Raw genomic sequence first — 22,590 nt, 5'->3', positions numbered from 1 at the left:
GGGGTCGTATCCTTCCATTGTCGTCCTCACAGGCACTAAGCAGAGAGTTCAGAGTCCACTGGAGAGGCAGTCGAGCACAGCCAGCACGGACAGGCCTGAGATCGAGTTCAGGCCCTATGAATTCCTTCTTCATTCCCCCCTCTTGATGCTCTTAGTTTTTACAACGAGCATCACTCATTGAGATATATTGTACCTTAGCCCTCCTGCCACCCACATGAGAGAATGCTATCAACCTCTGGGTTACAAAATTCACAAGGCATTGTAGGAAGCAGGGCCCACAGAGCAGTATGATTAAGATTACTATAACAACAGTTACAATGGTTTTCCACCAGTCTCCCTTTACCCAGGAGAGAACTGAAGTCCAAAAGGGAATATTTTCATTAGACATGGCTTTCACTTGATTTTGCATATCTTTCAAGGCAGTAGATACATTTCCAGACAGGTCAGGGATGTACACACAACATTCGACTTTAATTATGGCGCAAGTTCCTCTTTGGGCTGCTGTGAGTATGTCTAATGCCATCTTATTTTGAATTACTGCCTTTCTCATCTGAATTTGTTCTTCGTTCAAAGCTTGAATGGCTTTTGTACTGTCTAAGAGGGCCTGTTTAGTGAAATTAGTTAAGGCCTCTACCTTAACCATGATATCTGTTGTTCCTACAGAGGGTACAAACAAGGCAGCAAGATAGTCATACCATTGGAACACAGATCGTGTCCATCTTGCATGCAGATAAGGCAGGTTTACTGGAGGCTGGTGTAGGCCAGGCTTAACACTGCCATGGGTGAAAGCAAACCCTAATGTGCAACGCCCCACCCAGCCAACTGGTAACCATGGCCATAAGTTAAGCCCACAGAGCCACTGGGTCCCATTGGGGGCTACCCAGCGGATTCCAGGATTATATTTCCAGTCGGAACCGGGCCACTGAACAGACTGATTGGGGTGATAGGTAACTTCTAAGATTTGTTTACATTTTTCAGGGGGCAAATAACCCATATATTTTAATTTTTTTGGGTCTAGGGGTGGTCCCCAAATCCAACTTTCTGTTCTTTTTGTTCCCAGCAAATAGTAGCAGGGGTAATCAACTGTCCTTTCTCAGGTGTCATCCAGAAATATTCATCCCAGACCTGGTAGTATTGCTCAAGGTACTGGGAGGCCTGTCCCCCTTTTGTTAAGGGAGCCCTTTTCTTCTTTAATTTTCATATATGAGGTATAAGCCTTCATTATTTCTATAAGGCTGGTGTTCATGTTAAATGTAACCCTATGTCCCTGGCCCATTGATGGCTTTTTCTTACACCAGGAGAGCAAAGAAAGGTTATGATTGGTGAGAGAGAGAAAAGTTCCTTTCTGTTGCTCTAAGAAGGAACACAGTGGTATAAAGTCCCCATAACGGAGTGGCGATACCCACAAGGGGAGTCCGTCCATTACTGACAGGGGCATGGCCCCACATACCCAACAGTTGGAGGAGTTGTGGAAGTTCGCGTAAGAATGTGCCCATGAGATGAAGACGTTGTCCTGTGCAGGAACACTGGTCAGGTTCAGGATTGCGTTGAAGAGGCCGAGCAGCAGGAGTCATTTACCCAGCTCCATCCTGTAGAGGGCTCGTCCGGGATCTCATTCTTTTCTTCCTCTTCAGAATGATCTTGGTTCCCCGTGGGTCGGTGGGGTCCTTCTGGGTGGTCCACTCAGCGTCTTCCGGGTCAGCGTGGTATGCCTTCTTCGCTCTGGTGTGATGGATCCAAGGGGCAATGCCTGCAACTTTAACTGCAGTAGGGGTAGTTAGAATAACATAAGGGCCCTTTCACCAAAGGGCTAGCAAATCATGTTCCCAATCTTTGACCCATACTTGGTCACCAAGTGTAAACTCATGAATCTGTTCCCCAAGGGGGAACGGCACCCTTTCTTGTACAAACTTAGTTACCCGATTTATTACCTTACCCAGTTCTATCTGCTGTGAAATCTTATCCCCCCTTACCTGAGGCAAATTTGTTGACACCTGTTTTATTATGGGAGGAGGCCTCCCATACACAATTTCGTATGGAGAATAGCCTTGGGACTGTGGGGTCATCCTGAGTCTGAGCAGAGCCATCGGAAGCAAGTCTACTCAGGAGCAGTCAGTCTCTCTGATCCACTTGGAGAGTCTCTTTAAGTGTCCAGTAGGTTCATTCCACCATCTCAGAACTCTGGGCCTATATGCAGTGTGCAGTTTCCATTTGATGTTTAAAGTTTTGCTTACTTGTTGTACTAAATCAGCTGCAAAAGCCGGGCCATTGCCTGATCCAATGCTGGTAGGAAATCCAAATCTGGGAACCATTTCCCTAAGCAGGCACCGGGCTACTTCTGATGCTCTTTCAGTCCAGGTAGGAAAAGCTTTTACCTATCTCAAGAATGCACATATCATGACCAGCAGGTAATGGTAGTGTCAGTGAGGTTTCATTTCAGTGAAGTCCACTCCCAGGTGTTCAAGGGGCAGTGTGCCTTTTAGCTGAATACCCAGAGGATTTTGTCTGAATACCCGAGAGGCAGCATTAACCTGAGAGCAGGCAGCATGGCCTAGGTGGGTCGCTTGGTGTGTTTGGCTTACCAGAGTGTGTGCCAGCTCCTCCGGTACCAATAATTTGTCACTTGACAATTCCCACCATCTCTTTTCAGTCTTGATGGCCCCTTCTGCTCTGGCTAACCCAACAGCTGTTGTCCTTGTTTTATCAGGCTAGTGCCATCAGTATGTAGGACCCAATTAGGGTCTGGAACCTTGAGCCCTTCTTTAAAACAAACCCCAGATACCTTACCTCCTCTTTGTAGATTGTGCCTTCTTTTTCAACACCCGGTAACCTGGTAACCTGCTTCCATCAACAGCTGGAGCAGTGCATTTGTCCCTTTCCAGCATTTTTCCTTGGTCTCAGGCAGCCAGCAGCAGGTCATCCCCGTATTGTAGGAGCTGACATCCATACTCTTCCGGACGGAATGAGTCCAGATCAGAAGCCAAGGCTTCCCCAAAGATGGCTGTGGAGTTAGCCTTTGTTATCTGGTGCTCCCGACTGGATCTTCCCATTCAAAGGCAACGATGGCTGTGATGCTGGGGCGAGGTATATGCAGAAGAAGGCATCCTTGAGATCTAGGCAAGTGTAAACTTTAGTCCTCGGCGGGAGGAGGCTAAGCAAGGTATAGGGGTTTGGAACAGTGGGATGTAAAGTCACAGTAGCCTGGTTGACTAGCCTGAGATCTTGTACAGGCCTATAGTCCTGTCCTCCTTCCCTTTTGACTGGCAGGATTGGCGTATTCCAAGCCGATTGGCACTCTACTAGAATGCCTGTTTGTTTCAATCTATTGATGTGGGGCAATATGCCGGTTCAGGCTCCATCCATAGCGGGTACCAGCACCCTCTAACCGGGATGGTGCCTGGTTTGAGTTCCATTATCACTGGGGCGTGATGTTTAGCCAGCCTGGGGGGAGGAGGGGTTGTCTTCCACCCAGACCTCAGGGAATAATTGAGTTAGCTCCCTCATGCTCTTCTGGCCCACCCGGTTCTGCCTTCAGAGGCTCATGCAACCTCCACTCATCTTGGGTTGGCACTGAGAGAGAGGGCAAATAAGTCATAGAGTCTATCCAGAAGGTGGGCCTCTCCTCAGGGGAGAAAGTCACCTGTGCTCCTAGTTTGGAGAGCAAGTCTCCTCCCAACAGGGGTACTGGGCACTCAGGAATGTCACTTGGTGCCCCCCCCCATCTGACATTTTCTGGGCTGGCAAAACGATTTAGTCATCTCTTCTCTCGATACCCCAGTAACAGCGGCAGTCTTTGTGGACAGTGGTGCCACAGGTTTTGTTACTACCGACAGTTTTCCTGTATCCACCATGAAGTCAATGTTTTGGTCCCCCACTTTTAAGGTCACCGTGGGCTCTCAGGGACCTAATATCTCTGAGCCCTAGCAGCCCTAGTCAATTTCTAAGTCAGCAAGCCCCACAACTGCGGGAGCTTCCTCTTCTTTCCTTGCCTTAGGGCATTCATTCTTCCAGTGGCCAAAAGCTCGGCACCGGTCACACTGGTTTGGCTGTAACTGGCCCAGGGCTTCCCTTGGGACCGGCTGAAGGACTGTCCTGTCCCTGGGGCAGATGAGGTTTTCTGGAGGGCCCGAGTTAGACTTTCCCAGAGCAGCAGCTTGCACTGTAAGTCTCTTGTCTGTTCTCTTTCATTCCCTCCAGCTCTCTGGCAGAGCGCGGTCTCTGCTTAATTCCAACGTCTCCCTCCCCCTCTTGTCAGTACTCACCGGGAGAGGCGGGTATAGCTTGGGCGATTCGGTTGGAGCGGGATCCTGGAAGTGTTGGCCAGAGGCTTCTGTCACCGGGATCGGAGCCTGCCCAAACGGCGGCTCTACGAACTCCGGGAAAGCTGGCGGAGGAGCAGCGGTGCTGCAGAAACTTCACCTGGCCCTGGATCGGGCAGTAAGGAGGCCTCCGGTCCTGGTGAAGCACTGGGAGGCAGGCGTGTCATTATCCAGCATGGGGGAGGGGTCAGGTCATCCCCGTCCAAATCTTGTAGAATTTCCTTTTTTATCATCAGTCAATTTTTGTGCCCTTAATATTTTTCCCTTTCCCTTTTGGATACAGAACCTTGTCCAAGTAGGAGGGTCTCAAGCTAACCCTAGCCATGAGTCAATAGATGGATATTGATCCAGGTGTCCTGGCTCTCTTGTGACTTTAAGTTTACGGTGTTCTCTGGTGGCCATCCTGCTCCCATAGGGGTCCATTCGACCTCACAGAGTATGTGGAGGCAGTTAGGCTTTATCTTCACCCCATAGTCTCCTCCTAATCCCTCTTAAAATTTTTAATCATGCACTCCGATACAGTTGCCTTAGATTCACTTTCCCCCATCTTGCTTACCTTTTCAGACCTTCTTCTACTTTTTCTTTTCGTTCTGTCTACGAAGTTCTCAGTACCCTATGTACTTCTGATATTTCCACTCAGTGACACTTAAATTGCCATTCTGCCTCCTTCTTAATTGGGGTGAGAAGAGCCTTACCTGCCATATCCCAGAGGGAGAAGGGGGATCAGCGTGTCTTCACCTGCTGGTCAGCACAGCTGAACCAGAACATCACATGGTCCGAGACTGTTTCTCCCTTAAAGTCCATTCTGCCTTGGTGGGCTTGATCAGGTGCGGATGAAAACACAGATGGGTTAAATATCTCATGTTCCAGGCCATCTCCGGAAAAGCCAATTCATACTCACTTCTGTTTCCCCCTCCTTCTAGCCTAACAATTCCGGGGTGGGGGTCAAGAATTTCACAGCAGACGGGACACCTCCTGGGGGAGGGCAGAATACGAGCATACAAGGACCAGTTTCCTATCCTAAAAATCCCCTGGTGATCGCTTGGTAATAATTTTCCCTGAGACGGCGTGGACACACCTCCTAAAGGTCCTTCACAAATTTCCTTCCTAAACCCCAGCACGCTCGTCGACCTATGTACCAAGCAATCGCTGCCTGCCTATTCCAGGCTCCTGTGGGTCCCCGCTCCTTCTAGTCCCTCCCAGGGGGGTGATCAGGCCCCCTCTTCCACCCTGCTGGGTGGGCTCCTCCTCACCTGAGCGCTCAGTTCCCCTGCTGCCGTCCACTACCTGCCAAAGCGAAGAAACCGGGCTTTGAAAGGCTGAATTCTTCCAGAGGGGCAAGGCGCCTTCCCCCCTCTAGGAGATTCAAGCCACAAAGCCTCGGGGTGGCCTCAAATGAGACCTGTCTCCTCAAAGTGAGGAGTTTCCCGGCCAATGCACCAAATGTTATAGCCATGCTTTCCGGGAAACAAACTCACTCAGAAGGACAATGCAGATAGTGGAGTGCAGTTTATTACACCGGCGGGCCCAAGGCAGAGTCTCCTCTTAGCCAAGGACCCCGTCCAGCATTTGTGAAAATCTTTTATACCCCATGCGTACGTGTCTAAACCCACCTCCTATCCCATGCGTACGTGTCTAAACCCACCACTTGCCCCATGTGTACGTGTCTAAACCCACCACTTGCCCCATGTGTACGTGTCTTAACCCACCACTTGCCCCATGTGTACGTGTCTTAAACAGTCAATAGTCAATAAGCCCGCAGTTACATTCCAACCAGTTAATAATCGATAAGCCTGTGATTACATCTTGACAGATACGAAAAAAAGTTTATGACCTGTCCGGAGACAGGTGTGATTACGGTATGCTTCCTCTTAGGCAATGAGTAGCCTGGATGTGATCTTCAGGATTCCTCTGTCTGGAGGGGGTCTTATCCTTCCATTGTCGTCCTCACAGGCACTAAGCAGAGAGTTCAGAGTCCACTGGAGAGGCAGTTGAGCACAGCCAGCACGGACAGGCCTGAGATCGAGTTCAGGCCCTATGAATTCCTTCTTCAGAGCCACCAGGGAAGCCCAAGAATACTGGAGTGGGGAAGCCTATTCCTTCTCCAGTGGATCTTCCTGACCCAGGAATAGAACCGGGGTCTCCTGCACTGCAGGCAGATTCTTTACCAACTGAGCTATCAGGGAAGCCCAACTATATAGTTCAATTAAATTAAATCAATTATACTTCAATTAAAAAATCAAATTATATAAATTTATATCTAAATATATTTTTTAGAAAAATACTCAAAATTTCCAATTATTTTGCTACATTTCACTATTATCTATGCTCTTGAGTTCATTTGCATCTATGGTATCTGAATTATGGGAACCCTGTGAAGTGGTGTGTCCATTTCTTCCCAAGACCACATGCAGTGATGTCAAGTTGGTGGCTTGAAATAGACCTTGTGAAAGTATTTACACAACAGAAATACGCAATTTCTACAAATCAGGGCACCCCTCCCCTCAAACCCCCTGCCCAACACCCCTGCCCTGTCTGTTGTTTTACATTTGCCAAGGGGTTATATTTCCCACAAAGCCCTCCAGGAAGCAGCCTTTTTTCAACAGGGGATGGAGGTGGTGGGGGGGGAAATATCACTGAATTCTGCAGAAAGCAGGATTTCCTTCTCCCAGTTTATAACACTCACTTGTGTAAATTCCAGGTGGACAAAACCACCAGAGGCTTGACTAGATTTCCCTTTCTCTCCCACCAGTGGTTTGATGGTGTGCAGACAGCTGATGTTTAATACCATCAATCAAATGGGTTTTGACACCACTGCTGATGACTTACCCCCAAGCACCACCCTGCAGCCTCTTCTGCCGGGTTCTTCTGAGGAAAAGTTTAGATTTATGAAAATCACTCATTATTATTTAACTGGGTCAGCAGCTGAGCTGGTTATGAAACGGGTGTCTGGATCGGAAATTTGGGTCTCAACTGCCAGACTTGAAAGAATCTTTTTAAGAAAACATACATGGTGAATGTGGAGAGGAGTGGGATTATTCCCTTTGAAAGCTGCAACTCCAGCCAGATTCTTCTCCAGGGCCCGTTCCGCTCCTGGATGACGCAACCCCTCTTACCACTGGAGTGCGTTGTGCTCTCTTTAAAGACTCGAGCTAATGGAATGCTGAGAAAATCAATCCCTTCTTATTATGGTGGCCTGCTGTTTGGTAAATGGAAAACAAATTCTTTCTTTTTCTAAGTAGGCAGGAATAAGCCCTGGGGGATACCTTGATTATACCTTCCACAAGTCCTGAATGAACGTCCACACCTCATCTCTACGCTTAACACACATTCAATTCAAAAAGGCCAAAGTCCATATCCACTTGCAACTCAATGGGGACTATTGAGGGACATGTATTAAGGGACAGACTATCTTTCTCCTCTGAAGAAGGCACATATCATCACGTAGTGCTTTTTGAAGAGATATTCAAATGACATCTAACATCCATAATAATATTTACCATTTAGTGAGCATTTGCTACGTGTCAGGTATCACGCTTTTTCACAACCTCATAAGGTAGATTGTCATTTCATCCCCATTCTACTATTGAGCAAACTAGGGTAGACAAAGAGGCCAAGTTCCCTGTAAGGAGCAGAGTCTGAACTTAAACCCAGTTCTTTCTGACTCCAGACCTAGGGCCATGAAACACATCATTCTATGCCAATGGTTAAGCCTCAGAGCCAAATGAAAGCTCTGGCCAGTTTCGGCCTTAACAGGGCTTTCCCCGGGGGCTTAGCAATAAACAATCCACCTACAATGCAGGAGACGCAGGAGTCGCGTCTCAAGATACCACTTAATCACATCTGTAAGTCATTTCTATCCTATGCAGTAACATTCACAGTCTCCAGGAATCAGGACCTGGATATCTTTGGGGGTCATTATTTCAACCAGCCACATCTGCCTTGACCCACTTACCTCTCTTTCAAGTCCCAGCTCGATGGTCACCTCTTGGGGAAACTTGCCCTGACACTCTCAGGGAGGTGGGATTGGTGCCCCTTTTAAATTCCCCGGCAATTTGTCCACGTCTTTATTTTAACCTGTCACCCTGTTACGCTGTAATTCACTCATTGCGTGCCCGCTGTGTGCCAGGCGCTGTTTTTACAGCCATAAACAGACAGGCCCCTGAGCCCTGCCCTTGTGGAGTTTCTATTCCAATGAGAGCAGACGGTCAATTTTTTTTAAGTTAAAATGCCTACTACATTAAAGCACCCCCCCTCCACACACAAAAAGCATCAGAAGAGCTTTCTAGGGAGAGGGCGGCGCCTGTGCACAGGTTCTCAGGCTAGGGTGTGGCTCGGGTGTTCAGGCAGCAGAGGAGGGATGGATCCTTTTTATAGGATCGCTTTCCCAGGCCTGCGTCTTACATAACTGCACAGGATGTGCATTCCACCAGCATCCAGAAAGTTCCTTTTACATTTAGCCCATTTGCACAGACTATTCCAGGTAACAGAGCAACTCTAATGGCTACTGCCTGAGAAAAAAATAATTGGAGGGGATACCGGGGGGAAGCAGGAAGACCAGCCAAAAGGCATCTCCCTACCTCCAGGACTGCTGAATCCCCAGTACTCTGCTGGAACATACAGCAAAGAGCGGACGGTTACATTCTGTAGCGTGATGTAAGCTAGATTAAGGAGCCAAAATCTGTGTATCCCAGGGCACTCCCTGGTTACTTCCTAGATTCTCATTTCTTCTTTAAAAAAAAAAAAAAATTTGTTTACTCATTTAGCCACATTGGGTCTTAGTTGCGGCATGTGGGGTCTATTTGTTTTGGCTTAAGGGCTTCTCGTTGTGATGCACGTATTTGCGGCAAATGGGCTGGTTGCCCAAGACATGTGGGATCTTAGTGCAGCAACCAGGGATCAGACCTGTGTCTCCTGCATTGGAAGGCAGATTCTCAACCACTGGGCCACTAGGGAAGTTCCCAGGATTCACATTTCTCGAATGAAGAAGCAGGTCAGATGATTTGTCAAATGCAACATTCTGTCACCCCAACTGCCATCGGGCCTTCTTCACTCGGGTGTTCCGCCATCATCCCCAATTCTGCATGTCTAACCTGAATCGACCCCTTTCTCCTCTCCCCACCTGAAACAACCTCCTCCTGACTTCCCTCACCTGTCAATGGAGGCTTCATCTTCCCTCCTTATTCTGATATCTGCTCATCTCACCAGTCTTGTCCGGGTCCCAGCCCTGGGACAGCGTCCCTTGCAGGCCCACTGGCCATGCCCCCATCCTGCTCTCAGCCTCTCTCCCCAGGAACCGCGGAGGCCTCTCCTTCTCCGTGAGCTACCAGGTTCCTCCTCTTGCCGTCCCTCCTCAATCCAGGGATGCCCTTCTCCCCACCTCCAGGACCTACCTCCGAGCTCAAGTCCTCGGTTAGTCTGTCCTGGGCCTATCTCTTCATGACCTCATCTTCGTCAGAATTTCTCTGCCCTTTGTGATCTGGCACTTGGCAATAACCAGGGAGAAGGTAAAGTGAAAGTCGAGCCGCTCAGTTGTGTGCGACTCTTAGCGACCCCATGGACTGTAGCCCACCAGGCTCCTCCATCCATGGGATTTTCCAGGCAAGAGTACTGGAGTGGGGTGCCACTTCCTTTTTCAAGGTAACGGCCAGGGAAAAAGATGCACACTTTGGAGGCAGACAGATAGGATTCAAATCCCAGCCGAGTCAGTCACTCCGTAGCATGTGATCTTATGAATTCACTCATCCTCTCTGGGCCTTAGTTTCTTCCTATTACAGCTTTAAAAAAAGATTTTAAAATTTAAAACCAATGTGAGCATCCAAAGTTAATAGCTACAAAGCACCCAGTATTCATCAGGTACTCAATAAATGTTGATTCCCTCTTCTCTGCCTGATTTCCCTCGCCCACAGTTCCACTGCCTGCAGTTGGCATTTTGATTCCTTTCCCTACTGCCTTATTATATTTAGTTAAAACTTTATTTATAGATAAATGTTAGTGACACATTTATTCCAGGTCATACCAACCCAGGTTAGAACACAGGTTAATGAGAGCCCCCTTCAATAACTGTCTACTTGGATGTGCATCAAAATCACCTTACAAGATCCAAGTTGATTTTTTAAACTTATTTGAATATTTTTAAACATGCTCTACAGTAGAAGAGGAGAGTATGATAAACCTCTGTGTACCTGTTACTCAGTTCTGGGAATTGTCCATTTTTAGCCAGTCTTGTTTCATCTATCCCCCCACCAACTCTCTATTTTTATTTCTGGAGTAATTTAAAGCAGATCTCAGACATCATACTGCTCCACTCATACATAATTCAGTAGGGATCTCTACTATGTAAAGACCTGTCTTGGTTTGCCAGCGCTGCCAAAACAAAATGCTATAACCCCAGTGGCCTCGACAATGGAAATTTGTTTTCTCAGAATTCTGGAGGCTGGACATCTCAGATCAAGGTGCTGGCAGGTTTGGTTGCTCCTGAGGCCTCTCCTCTCGGCTTTTCTGCATCCTCACATGGCCCTTTCTCTATGCGTGCACTCACGATGTCTCCTCCTCTTCATAAAGACTACAGTCCTGTAGGACCAGGACCCCACCCTTATGACCTCATTTAACCTTGATTTGATCTTTAAGGGCCCTATGTCCAAATACAGTCACATTAGGCGTTAGGGCTTCAACATAAGGAATTTCGGAAGAAAGACAATTCTGTCCATGTTTAAGAAACGTGATCCTAACACCATTATTCCTAAAAATAACAGAAACAATTTCCTAGTACTATTTAATATCCTTCCATGTTCAAACTTCTCTAGTCACCACCCCCCAAATATATTTTTTAACAGATGACTTGTTGAAACATTCTTTTTGAAATACAGATTCCCAGGCCTCACCCTGGAGTGGCAATTTAGCTCCCACTTTGCTGCTTCTGGGGATGCCTGATAGTTACTGATTGTTATTTAAATGCCAATGGAAGTTTGGCCTTTACATGTTTTAATCAGAATTATGCCTACATTGATAGATTTCTACCAAGAAAGTAACTTCCAGAACAAGTGTCATTAAGTAATGAAATAAACTCATTAGTTTCCCCTACAGCACAATTAGTTTCCAGTTTTACCATTTTTTATTAAAGTTTATTGGAATTATCTTCATTGGCATTGATTCTTTTCCTGTTTAAATTTTATAATGAAATTTGATTCACCAGCTGGTTTTTGTCCAGGCCAAGTTTTACCAATTATAACATCTGCCTTTGTGACTTTCCCTTTGTGGCCAGTATTTCTACCAAATCCAGCTTTTCCCAGATTTGCAGGCCCACATTTCATCAAGGTTTGACTCTTCAGGTAATTTTCAGTCAAGCCATTCTTCTACCCCTGTATGTAGTGTTAGAAGTTGTCAGTCTTGTTTTGTATTATTTCTACCAGTTATGTTCATTATTGCTTTGAGAAAAGGCTGAGAGCTTGGATTTCTCTACTTAGCCATGAAAAAAAACAAGTTCTGTATCTAAGAGATGGCAAGGGAAATGGCGTGTGGGAGTCAGCCAGGGAGAGAGACACAGCAGCAGAGGAAGAGAGAAGCTTGGGGGGAGGCTACAGCTGGCTTGGGACAGTGTTTGCCAAGCTCTCTGCGGGCTGCAAATGTGCTTGGAGGTCAGAAGGGCAAAATTAAAACAGTGTGGAGGCTGCAATATGGTTGGTGAGCATGGGTTAGGCAAATAGCTGCAGGACTTGAAATCCTGGGAAGTTAAACACACACTTGTCAGCTTGCCCCTCCCCGCTCTCCCCGCTTTATGGCTCTTTCTCGCTTCCTCATCCCTGTGAGTCTGGGGCTGAGTGTTAGCCCTCTGCTCTTCTTGACCTTCAGACCAACTGTTGCCGCCCCGGAGCTGCAATTCCTCCCCATGGCCACGGGCCATAAGGTACCTTTAGCAGAGGTGGCCTCACCCTAGGTTTTGTCAGGGCCTAGCACGGTGCTCCGCATGCAGTGAGGTCCAAAAACCACCTGTTGACTTACTCATCGTAAAACATCGCCGTTATGATGTCAAGCCCTATAAGCTAGGCCACTGTCAAATGCAAACACATCGAACTCAACCTACCACTTCCTGGGGGGGAAGTGGGCGGACGGATCCAGATTCGGCAATTCTGAACTGTTGGGAGGCCTCTCAATCTGTCTACAGGATTGAAGCTTGAAAAGTTTTATTTTTTGCCGACGTTCCCCAGCAAATGCCTGCTGCACGCCCACACGCTTAGCCAGCAAGAACAGAAGAGCTGCTGCAAGGATTGTTCCCTCTGGGACCCACCACCGCAGGCAGGGCAGCCGGCCTGGGGCTTGCGCTCCTGCCCCAGGGATGGGGCCGGGATCCCAGGAGGAGACGGGCTCCCGACGAAAGTGCAGCAATGGCTGCCCGTCGTCCTGCCAGGGGCCAGTGAGGCCCCGCGGAGACCTGGTGGGGGCCTGGAGGAGGGCCACCCGGAGGAGAAACAACCAGCTCAGAGACAGAGGCGGGAGACGACTGCAGGGCCGTGTGTGTGTGTGCACCCAGTCGTGTCTGACTCTCTGTGACCCCATGGACTGTAGCCCACCAGGCTCCTCTGTCCATGGGACTCTGCAGGCAGGAAGACTGGAGTGGGTTGCCATTTCCTTTCCAGGGGATCTTCCCCACCCAGGGATCTTCTGTGCCAATGTCTTAAGCGGCTTCATTATGAGTGGCAGCACCCATCATATAAACTGTGCTTACAGGATTCAAGCCCAAGAATTGGCAAAAGAAAACAGGAGGAAGAAGAGAAGTGTGCTGGCCTTCAAGAGAATTTGAGACGAGAGAGAGGGCTGCCCTCCCGTGTTTCTCAAATTCCACTTCAGGTTGGAATCAGCTGGGGTGAGGGGGGGGGGGCTTTAAAAAGATTGAGGCTCCAGCCCCACCCCCACCCCAGAGGCTGATGTAATTGGTCTGGGTCCGGTCCTGGTCATCCAATTTTTCAAAAGCTCCCCAGGGGGGTTTAATGTGCAGCCTATGAGACAACTGGGCTGGACTGAAGACAGAGGAGGAAACCTGAGCTCCCTGGGTCTTCGGTGGCCCGCAGTGACAGGGAGAAGGCCCTTGGACCTGACCTTTGGTGTCAGGTGGCGGGCTGCGGGGCTCGAGGCCAAGCGCTGGGCATGGGCATCTTCAGGTCTGAGTGCAGCTTTGGGACAGACCTCAGACCGCTGCGAGTCCTTGGCCAGCGAGCTTGCGGGGCAGAGGAGACCTGGGCTCCCCAGGTTGCTGGGTGCCAGGCAGTCCCTTCCTGCCTTTGCTCCCCTCAGAGACTTTCCAGTTCTAAAATATTCCGAATCTCAGCTTTCATTAAAATAGCCCAGTCACTTCTAGCTCAACAGATTTTTTTTTTCCTTCCTCCATGAATTATTCAAACTTGGGAGTCGAATGTTGAAAATAACATGTTGGAGTTGTCCTCATTAGAAAGCTTTTAGCTGTGACTCGCTGGCTGCCTTTATATTTACAAAGCCTGGTCTCTGCAGATGGGGGTAGGGGGAGGTGACTGCAGTCAATCATTTACAGAGTCTCTAGAGAATGCCACGTGGTGATGAAATAAGTAATAAACCCCCACAGAATAAACAGAGGCGGTGGAAGCGCCATGGGCGCTCAGAAGGGTCTCCAGGCTTGGGCAAGCCTCCCGATCTCCCTGGGCGCCTGTTTCGGCCGTGTTCATAAAAGTCTGTTTCACGCCTGCCCTGTAGACGGGATTAAGTGGGTGACATTTCCCCTTGAGCCCCCAGCTGGGGGGTTGAGGCAGACACATATCCAGCCAGTGATAAGAGGACATGAATAAGAGGCTGAATATGCTACAGATTTTAACTTGTGGCTTTCTCCATGACTTCTAACCACCACACAGAAAATTCAGAATAAGCAGAAGGTGGGACTGAGTGATGATGGCTCTTGGAGGGGCCCAGAGTTTCTGCCTGCAGGTCACCACGTCATTGCAGATGTTGCCACGTTGCAGACCACACAGGGCCTCATTGTGACTGCTTCTAGAGCTGGGATTGTTAAGGTGGGGAAATGAAAATGGGGTGGTTGGTGTAATTTGCAAGAAAGTTACAAATATACTGTCATACCAGAGGAAAAGTATTTCTAGAGAACAGAAAAGAGATCAGATTCATTTGCTTAATTTTCAAAATCATTCTCTCTTTGTTTTTTAACTGCTTCCTGATTAAACAAATCCCACCCAAGGCAGTGGAGGAAGTTATATCTGGTGACTGTGCAAGAATCAGCAGACAATAATATCTGGGAATTTTCACAGCAGGTGTCAAGGAGGTGAGCAATTTCAAATGCTAGGACATTTATGATGTTGTTTTACTTTGCTTTAGAAAAGATGGTTAAGGTGCTAATCATGTAAACTAGTAATTTCGAGCCTCTAGCCTATGTCTGGCTTGCTAAAACACTGATTGCTGGGCCCACTGCCAGGGTTTCTGACTCCAGGGCCTGAGAATTTGCATTTCTAACACGTTCCCAGGTGATGTTGAAGCTGCCAATTGGGGATGGAGCTTTGAGAAGCACTGATATTAACACCTGCTTTCAGTATTTGAAATGCTGTTCAAAGCAGCAAATACAGCACATTTTTGAAGGACTCTCAGGGCTGGGCTCCTGCTGTCCTGTCTCCTCTCTCTTCTTGTCTGTTCCTGTTCTGACTTGGTTCTCGTTACCTGTAGCATAAAAAGTAGACGTGAAAGTCGCTCAGTCATGTCCGACTCTTTGTGACCCTATGGACTATACAGTCCGTGGAATTCTCCAGGCCAGAGTACTGGAGTCTGGAGTCAGTAGCCTTTCCTTTCTCCAGGGGATCTTTCCAACCCAGGGATCAACCCCAGGCCTCCTGCATTGCGGGCAGATTCTTTACCAGCTGAGCCGCCAGGGAAGCCCAAGAATATTGGAGTGAGGAGCCTATCGCTTCTCCAGCAGATCTTCCCAACCCAGGAATCAAACCAGGGTCTCCTGCCTTGCAGGTGGACTCTTTACCAGCTGAGGTACCAGGGACGCCCACCTGTAGCATGGATCTGTGACCAGTCAGCTGTAGAGGAACGTGTCCCTTCTTGGCCACCATCATCTTAAGTAATCATTAGCACAGTTAGTTCCTTTGTAAAATCTGCATCTTGGCTCATCCAGATTATTTTCCCCTCCAGTTTCTTCAGGTGAAAAAAAGAAAGAAAGTGAAAGTTGCTCAATCATGTCTGACTCTTTGCGACCCCATGGACTGTAGCCCATGGAATTCTCCAGGCCAGAATACTGAAGTGGGTAGCCATCCCCTTCTCCAGGAGATCTTCCCAACCCAGGGATCGAACCCAGGTCTCCCGCATTGTGGGCAGATTCTTTACCAGCTGAGTCACGAGGGAAGCCCAAGAATACTGGAGTGGGTAGCCTATTCCTTCTCCAGTGGATCTTCCCGACCCAGGAATTGAACCGGGGTCTCCTGCATTGCAGGCAGATTCTTTACCAGCTGAGCTACCAGGGAGTGCAAATCATAAATTTTTAAGAATTGGCCCAGCCGAAGAGTCCATGACTTTATGAAGCAATGGATTTAAGAAGCACTGTCCATTTGTTTTGAGAGGAGGAGAAAAATCACTTTTACAGAGCATCCACTTTCCTACTTGTATTCCAAGTCTCATTTAATTCTCCTGAAAACCATGGCATTTTCGAGATAGAGACTCAGCAGTTCAGAGAGTTTAGGTCACTTGCCCACGTCACCCAGCCAGTTCGCGGTGGAGCGGGGTTTGAACTCTGAACTGTCCTTGCTCCATCCAGCATAAAGCAGGCTTTCCTACTGCGGGGGCAAAACGAGAATGATGCCAGGGAAATGCTTCCTCCCATGCTCTGCTCGTCTGACACTTGGGTGTTTGCACCCAAGAAGGAGGCCTTGGCACCAGGCCCCCATGTTTACAGGTCTGGGATCCCACACACACGAGAACTGAGCGCAGAGCCCCGGGCTGGGTGGAGAGCCAGGCCCAGCTTGGACGGCACGACTGTCAACGCAGCAGAAATACTACAGGGAAAGGCAAAAACATTTCAAAGATACAATCACAGCCATTTTCTTCTTGATGGAGCCAATAGCTTTTGACTCTCTATTTGAATAGGCTTTTCTTTTCCTTAAAAAAAAAAAAAGAAAAAGCTGTTCTATTTGTAGCTCTCCTAATGACAAGGTCACGGTGTTCACAAGGATGATAAGAGGAAGCCTTTCTGTGACACAGGCAAGCCTTGCCAGTCTTAACATCCCGTAATTCAAAATCGCTGGTCTGAACGACACTCAGGGAAGAAAACGGATGTCTTTCCCAAATCTGGTCATTAGTGAGCAGGAAGTGAGCGCCATCAGCTGCCACTTATTACCGGGGGCCCTTAGGGACCATCTGCTTTTTCATAAGCAGCCTTTAAATTGTCTGCAGTCAAAAAGCCCAGCTCAGTCAGTCTCAGAGGCAGCTGGAAACTGAACCAGGGACGTCTGGGAGAACTGAAGTCAGAATCATGAGCCGCAGATGCTGGAGAGGGGTTTAAATGATTACCCACACTTTGAAGGAAGCCACACAAGAGCCAATGCCTGAACTGAGGGTTGGGGGACAGGGGAATACTAACGGTCTACCAGTGCTTTGCAAACTTCGGTGTGTTAATGATAAAACCATGAGATTTCTGTTAAGTGCAGTTTCTGTTTCTTTTGGTTCAGAATGGGGTAGAGATGATGCTCTTCTAGCAAGCTCCCAGCAATGTCAACTTCCCTGTCCACAGACTTGCCTGTCCACGTTGGAGAGTCTGGAGAACTCTCCTTGTAGAGTCTTCAGTGATCTTAAAGGAATCGATTTCTAGATCCTCAAAGCCTATTTTCACTGTTTCCTAAAATCTAAGAAAGTGAGATCAAAGCTGTGTGCTCCTCTTCACAACAGACTTCCTCCTGCTTCTCTTCCCTCCTCTCCTCCATCTCAAAGCTTACAGTGGTGCATTGCCTCAGGGAGCAGAAACCCACCGATTCCCAAGCAAAGCAACAGTCTGAAATATTGGTGTTACTGTTGAGAAAGTGACTAACTCTAATAACTGGTTACAAATATTTTCACAAATCAAATGGTGTTGATTCATTGCTCGCAACAAAGCTGAAGGAGATGTGAATTATTCACTTATAGTTATTTTTAGATAATTTTGAGGGAAAAAATCACTAAGTGATTTTTAGCATTTATTCAAAAAGAATTTAAAGAATTTAATGACATCTCTATAGCAAAACTTCCAACCCCACTGCTTAAATTTGAACAAAAGTTCTCAGCGTTCTATTGAAAAAGAGAAAAAATAAGGTGAGTATTGATTCTGCGAAGGGAAAGCCAAACTGGAATTCGTATTGCTAAGACAGCTCTCTAAAATGGAGCTGGGAGGCCACTGAGGAAGTGGGCCTTATGCAGGTCTTAGTCCTGATAAAATCTGAACTTTGACCACTTATTTTCTTAATGCAGGCATCCAGAACACCTGCCCAGTGTTCCAGAAACTCAAGCTACTTGTTGGACCCTTACCCTAAGATAACTCATGACAAAAAAACAAATAACTTATGACAGACTATCCTTTATGGATAAATATTTATTTTCCTGCATCAAATTCAATTTAATTCCTGCCAGACAACTAACAACCTTGTGACTTTTGCCTTTATAAGCTCCTGACTCTCTTCCTCAGAACACTCTTAGTGATTTTACCAGAATCTGTGCATTCTGAATTGCAAATCTTAAGACCACAAATTATTCTTTGCAGAGAACTGTCTAACATTGCTGAATCATATTTCATTTTAGCAGTAACAATCAACATAGAACGATTACTTAGTTGTTTTTAGGAAGTAGAACAAAGGAAAGAAAAAATTGATCCAATCACAAAGAGATCCATTTCCAATAAAAATTGTGTTTAATAATAATAACTACCAAAACATATATTTGTGTTTTTATCCATTGTTTACCATTCACCATTGTATGACTCAATCCAGCGAAATGTTTTAACCCTTAGGGACTTATGAGATCTGAGTTTATATACATATTTTTTGTTGTAGAAAAATATGACGCAAAGTATGTTTCATGGGGTAAAGTTCTATATGATAAAGGAATGAAAATATGAATCAAAGAGAGGAAAGAATGAGGCAGCATTTAGAAGAGCTCATTCAAATATTTCTGAACAGATAAATGATATCAAATCACTATGGTACGTAGATTCCATTGGAAACTTTTTTTAAATTATATAACAGTCTTGCTTTAAATGCCAATATTTTAAGAAAAGCTTGTTCCTGTATATTTTTAATGGATGACTACACATGGGTTTCACTGGAAACATTTTTTATAGAGTAATTTTAAAATATTTGTATTTATTTATTTGGTGTTCTGGGTCTTAGTTGCAGCATGCAGGATCTTCAATCTTCTTTGCGGCATGTGGGATCTAGTTCCCTGATCAGGGATTGAACCTGGGACCCCTTCTTTGGGAGTGTGGAGTCTTAGCCACTGGACCACAGGGGAAGTCCCTGGAGACATGTTTTAAATTATATAAAGTTTGTTTCAAAATATCAGTATTTATAATCAGAAACTGCCTTCTTTTTAAACTTACGTTTTAGATGTAAACAGAAAAATTATGCGTTGCACATAGTCTTTTCAATTCTTTTTAAGTTTACAGAATGAAACAATATTTGAAGACCAAATGTCATGGCAGAACATCCCTCAGACTTTAGGAGGTATCTTCATTTTACCAACCAGTTTTTTATTTGGTTTGCTTTTTAAATAACTGATTCCACTTAAATTATGGGTTATTCATTCATTTGTTTGGTTTTTGTTTTCTGTTTTGGCAGGAGGAGGTAAGAGGGATGGAGAAGGTTGATGGAAAAGATAAAAGAGAATATTGGGTTGGTATCTCCGAGAGATAGTACTTCCTTGGGTTATTAAATATACGGCCAACAATTCCAGCCATCTTCTCATCTTTTATCTCCATTCCACCTTATTACATACTTTCAAAAATGTATAATGAAAAAAATGTGTAAGGTATTACTACTACTAATAATATGAACTCTTATGGATTTACCACTCTGTTCATGAAAGAGAATGTTACCAGTTCTGTTGAAGTCCCCTTTGCACCCCACCTTCATGCCATTCTCCTAACCTTCCTTCTCCCAAAGTAAGCACAACTCTAAAGTCTGTGTATATGATTCTATCACTCAGAAAAAAAATAGATTTCCATATATGCCTTTGCAACCTACAGTTCAGTTTTGCCTGTTTCTGCACTTTCCATAAATGTTATCATATTGCATATATTCTTCTACAAGGTGAGTTTTTTCACTTGGCATTTTTTTTGAAAGATGCATTCATGTTGATCAGTTCAGTTCAGTCGCTCAGTCATGTCTGACTCTTTGTGATCCCATGACTCGCAGCACGCCAGGCCTCCCTGTCCATCACAAACTCCCGGAGTCTACCCAAACTCATGTCCATTGAGTTGGTGATGCCATCCAACTATCTCATCCCCTGTCATCCCCTTCTCCTCCTGCCCTCAACCCCTCCCAGCATCAGGGTCTTTTCCAACGAGTCAACTCTTCGCATGAGGTGACCAAAGTATTGGAGTTTCAGCTTCAGCATCAGTCCTTCTAATGAACACCCAGGACTGATCTCCTTTAGGATGGACTGGTTGGATCTCCTTGCAGTCCAAGGGACTCTCAAGAGTCTTCTCCAACACCACAGTTCAAAAGCATCAATTCTCAGCATTCAGCTTTCTTTCTAGTCCAGCTCTCACATCCACACGTGACCACTGGAAAAACCATAGCCTTGACTAGATGGACCTTTGTTGACAAAGTAATGTCTCTGCTTTGAATATGCTGTCTAGGTTGATCATAACTTTCCTTCCAAGGAGTAAGCGTTTTTTAATTTCATGACTGCAATCACCATCTGCAGTGATTTTGGAGCCCCAAGAAATAAAGTCAGCCACTGTTTCCCCTCTGTTTGCCATGAAGTGATGGGACCAGATGCCATGATCTTAGTTTTCTGAATGTTGAGCTTTAAGTCAACTTAAAGCCACAATTCACAAGCCAACTTAAAGCCAGCAATTCATGCTGATACATGTAGCTAAAGTTCATTCCTTTTCATTATGGTAAGGTATTATCTAAGTGTGGCAGAAATGGTTCATTCTTCTTTTGGTAAATTGTCGCTTATTGTTTTGTGACTACAAAGAAGATGCTACCATGAACATTTTTGTACATGTCTCACATTGTACACACATTAGAGTTGATCTGGGGGTAAGTGTGTCTGTGGTGTGTTTACACATCTCTGGGATTGCTAGGTAACTGAACATTTTATGTGTGTGTTCAACTTTACTAGATAATGCCAAATTATTTTCAAAATGGTTGGAATAATTTATATTCCCATCAACAGTATATAAGGATATAATTTGTGTATAGATATTTCACAGTTGCCTCACCAACATGTTCTAAAATGCTTTATCAATTTGGGGACTGTAAAATGGTATCTCTTTCAGGCTTAATTCCCACATTCCTAATTATAAATGAGATTGAGAGTGTTTACATGTGTTTATCGGGCATTATGCGTTCTCTTCTGTCGAATGCCTTTCTGTGCCTTTTCTTTTTTTTCAGCTAGCTTTTGTCTTTTTGAAAATTAATTTCTAAGATATGTGTATTATACATATGTTTGCTATCAAGTGTGTGTTTGTGTTTTATACATACAATGTGTATATTAAAAATATTAAATAATTAATAATTAAATAATTAACAATTAAATAATTTTTTCTGGATAAATTCATTTGTTGGTTATATGTTCTACATGTTTCTTTTCCCAGACCATAGCTTTCTTTCACATTCATCTTGCCCCTTTTGATAAACAGAATTTTTTAATTTCAATGGCACTGAATTTGACAATACTTTCCTTCATGACTTGCACTTCTTGTTCTTGTTTAGAAAATTCTTTCCTACATTGAGATCAGATCGATATTCTCTGTTTTCTGCTATAAGTTTTGAAGCTTTCCTTTGCGTACTTAACTGGTTGCTGTGTGTGGTGTGAGGTAGGAATCCAGTTATTTTCCTTACACCAACTATTGAATGGTCTACACTTTCTCCAACAATCTGTAATGCCAGCTCTGTTGTAGATGAAGTTTCCACTCATGCATGGGGCGTCTTCTGGGCTCGATTATCTTCCATGGGTTTCATTTCTCAAAATCCCTCTCTTCTATAGCTTCCTTCCAACTGTGCCTCAATCAGTGTAGGGAAGTCGTGCCTTTATCTTTACCTTATCTAAGGATTCTTGGAGATATTTGGTTACTCTGTACCTTCATCATAGCATTGGTGCAAAGCAATCAAATAGGAGTATAGTTAGGAGTAAAAGACATCTGCTCTTCTTCTCCTATGAGAACACCAAAATCAAAAGAATGGGAAAGACTAGAGATCTTGTCAAGAAAATCAGAGATACCAAGGGAACACTTCATGCAAAATGGGCGCAATACATGACAGAAATGGTAAGGACCTAACAGAAGGAGAAGAGATTAAAAAAAGATGGCAAGAATACACAGAAAAATTGTACAAAAACCATCTTAATGACCTGGATAACTACGATGGTGTGGTCACTAGAGCCAGACATCCTGGAGTGTAAAGTCAAGTTGGCCTTAGGAAGCATTACTATGAACAAAGCTAGTGGAGGTGATGGAATTCCAGTTGAGCTATTTCAAATCCTAAAAAGTGATGCTGTGAAAGTGCTGCACTCAATATGCCAGCAAATTTGGAAAACTCAGAAGTGGCCACAGGACTGGAAAATGTCAGTTTTTATTCCAATCATAAAGAAGGGCAATGCCAAAGAATGTTCAAACTAATGTACAATTGTGCTTGTTTCACATGCTAGCAAGGTAATGCTCAAAACCCTTCAAGCTGGGCTTCAACAGTACGTGAACCAAGAACTTCCAGATGTACAAGCTGGATTTAGAAAAGGCAGAGGAACCAGAGATCAAATTGCCAACATTTGTTGAATCATAGAAAAAGAGAATTCCAGAAAAACATCTACTTCTGCTTCATTGACTACGCTAATGCCTTTGACTGTATGGATCACAATAAATTGTGGAAAATTCTTGAAAACAGAATTTTCCAAACCACCTTGTCTGCCTCCTGAGAAACCTGTATGCAGGTCAAGAAGCAACAGTTAGAACTGGACATGGAACAACGGACTGGTTACAAATTGGGAAAGGAGTACATAAAGACTTGTATATTGTCACCCTGCTTACTTAACTTACATGCAGAGTACATCATGCAGA

Source organism: Cervus canadensis, chromosome 7 (genome assembly GCF_019320065.1).
Source record: "Cervus canadensis isolate Bull #8, Minnesota chromosome 7, ASM1932006v1, whole genome shotgun sequence".
Classification (NCBI taxonomy): domain Eukaryota; kingdom Metazoa; phylum Chordata; class Mammalia; order Artiodactyla; family Cervidae; genus Cervus; species Cervus canadensis.
The sequence above is the reverse complement of the archived record's forward strand: the minus strand, read 5'-3'. Positions refer to the sequence as shown.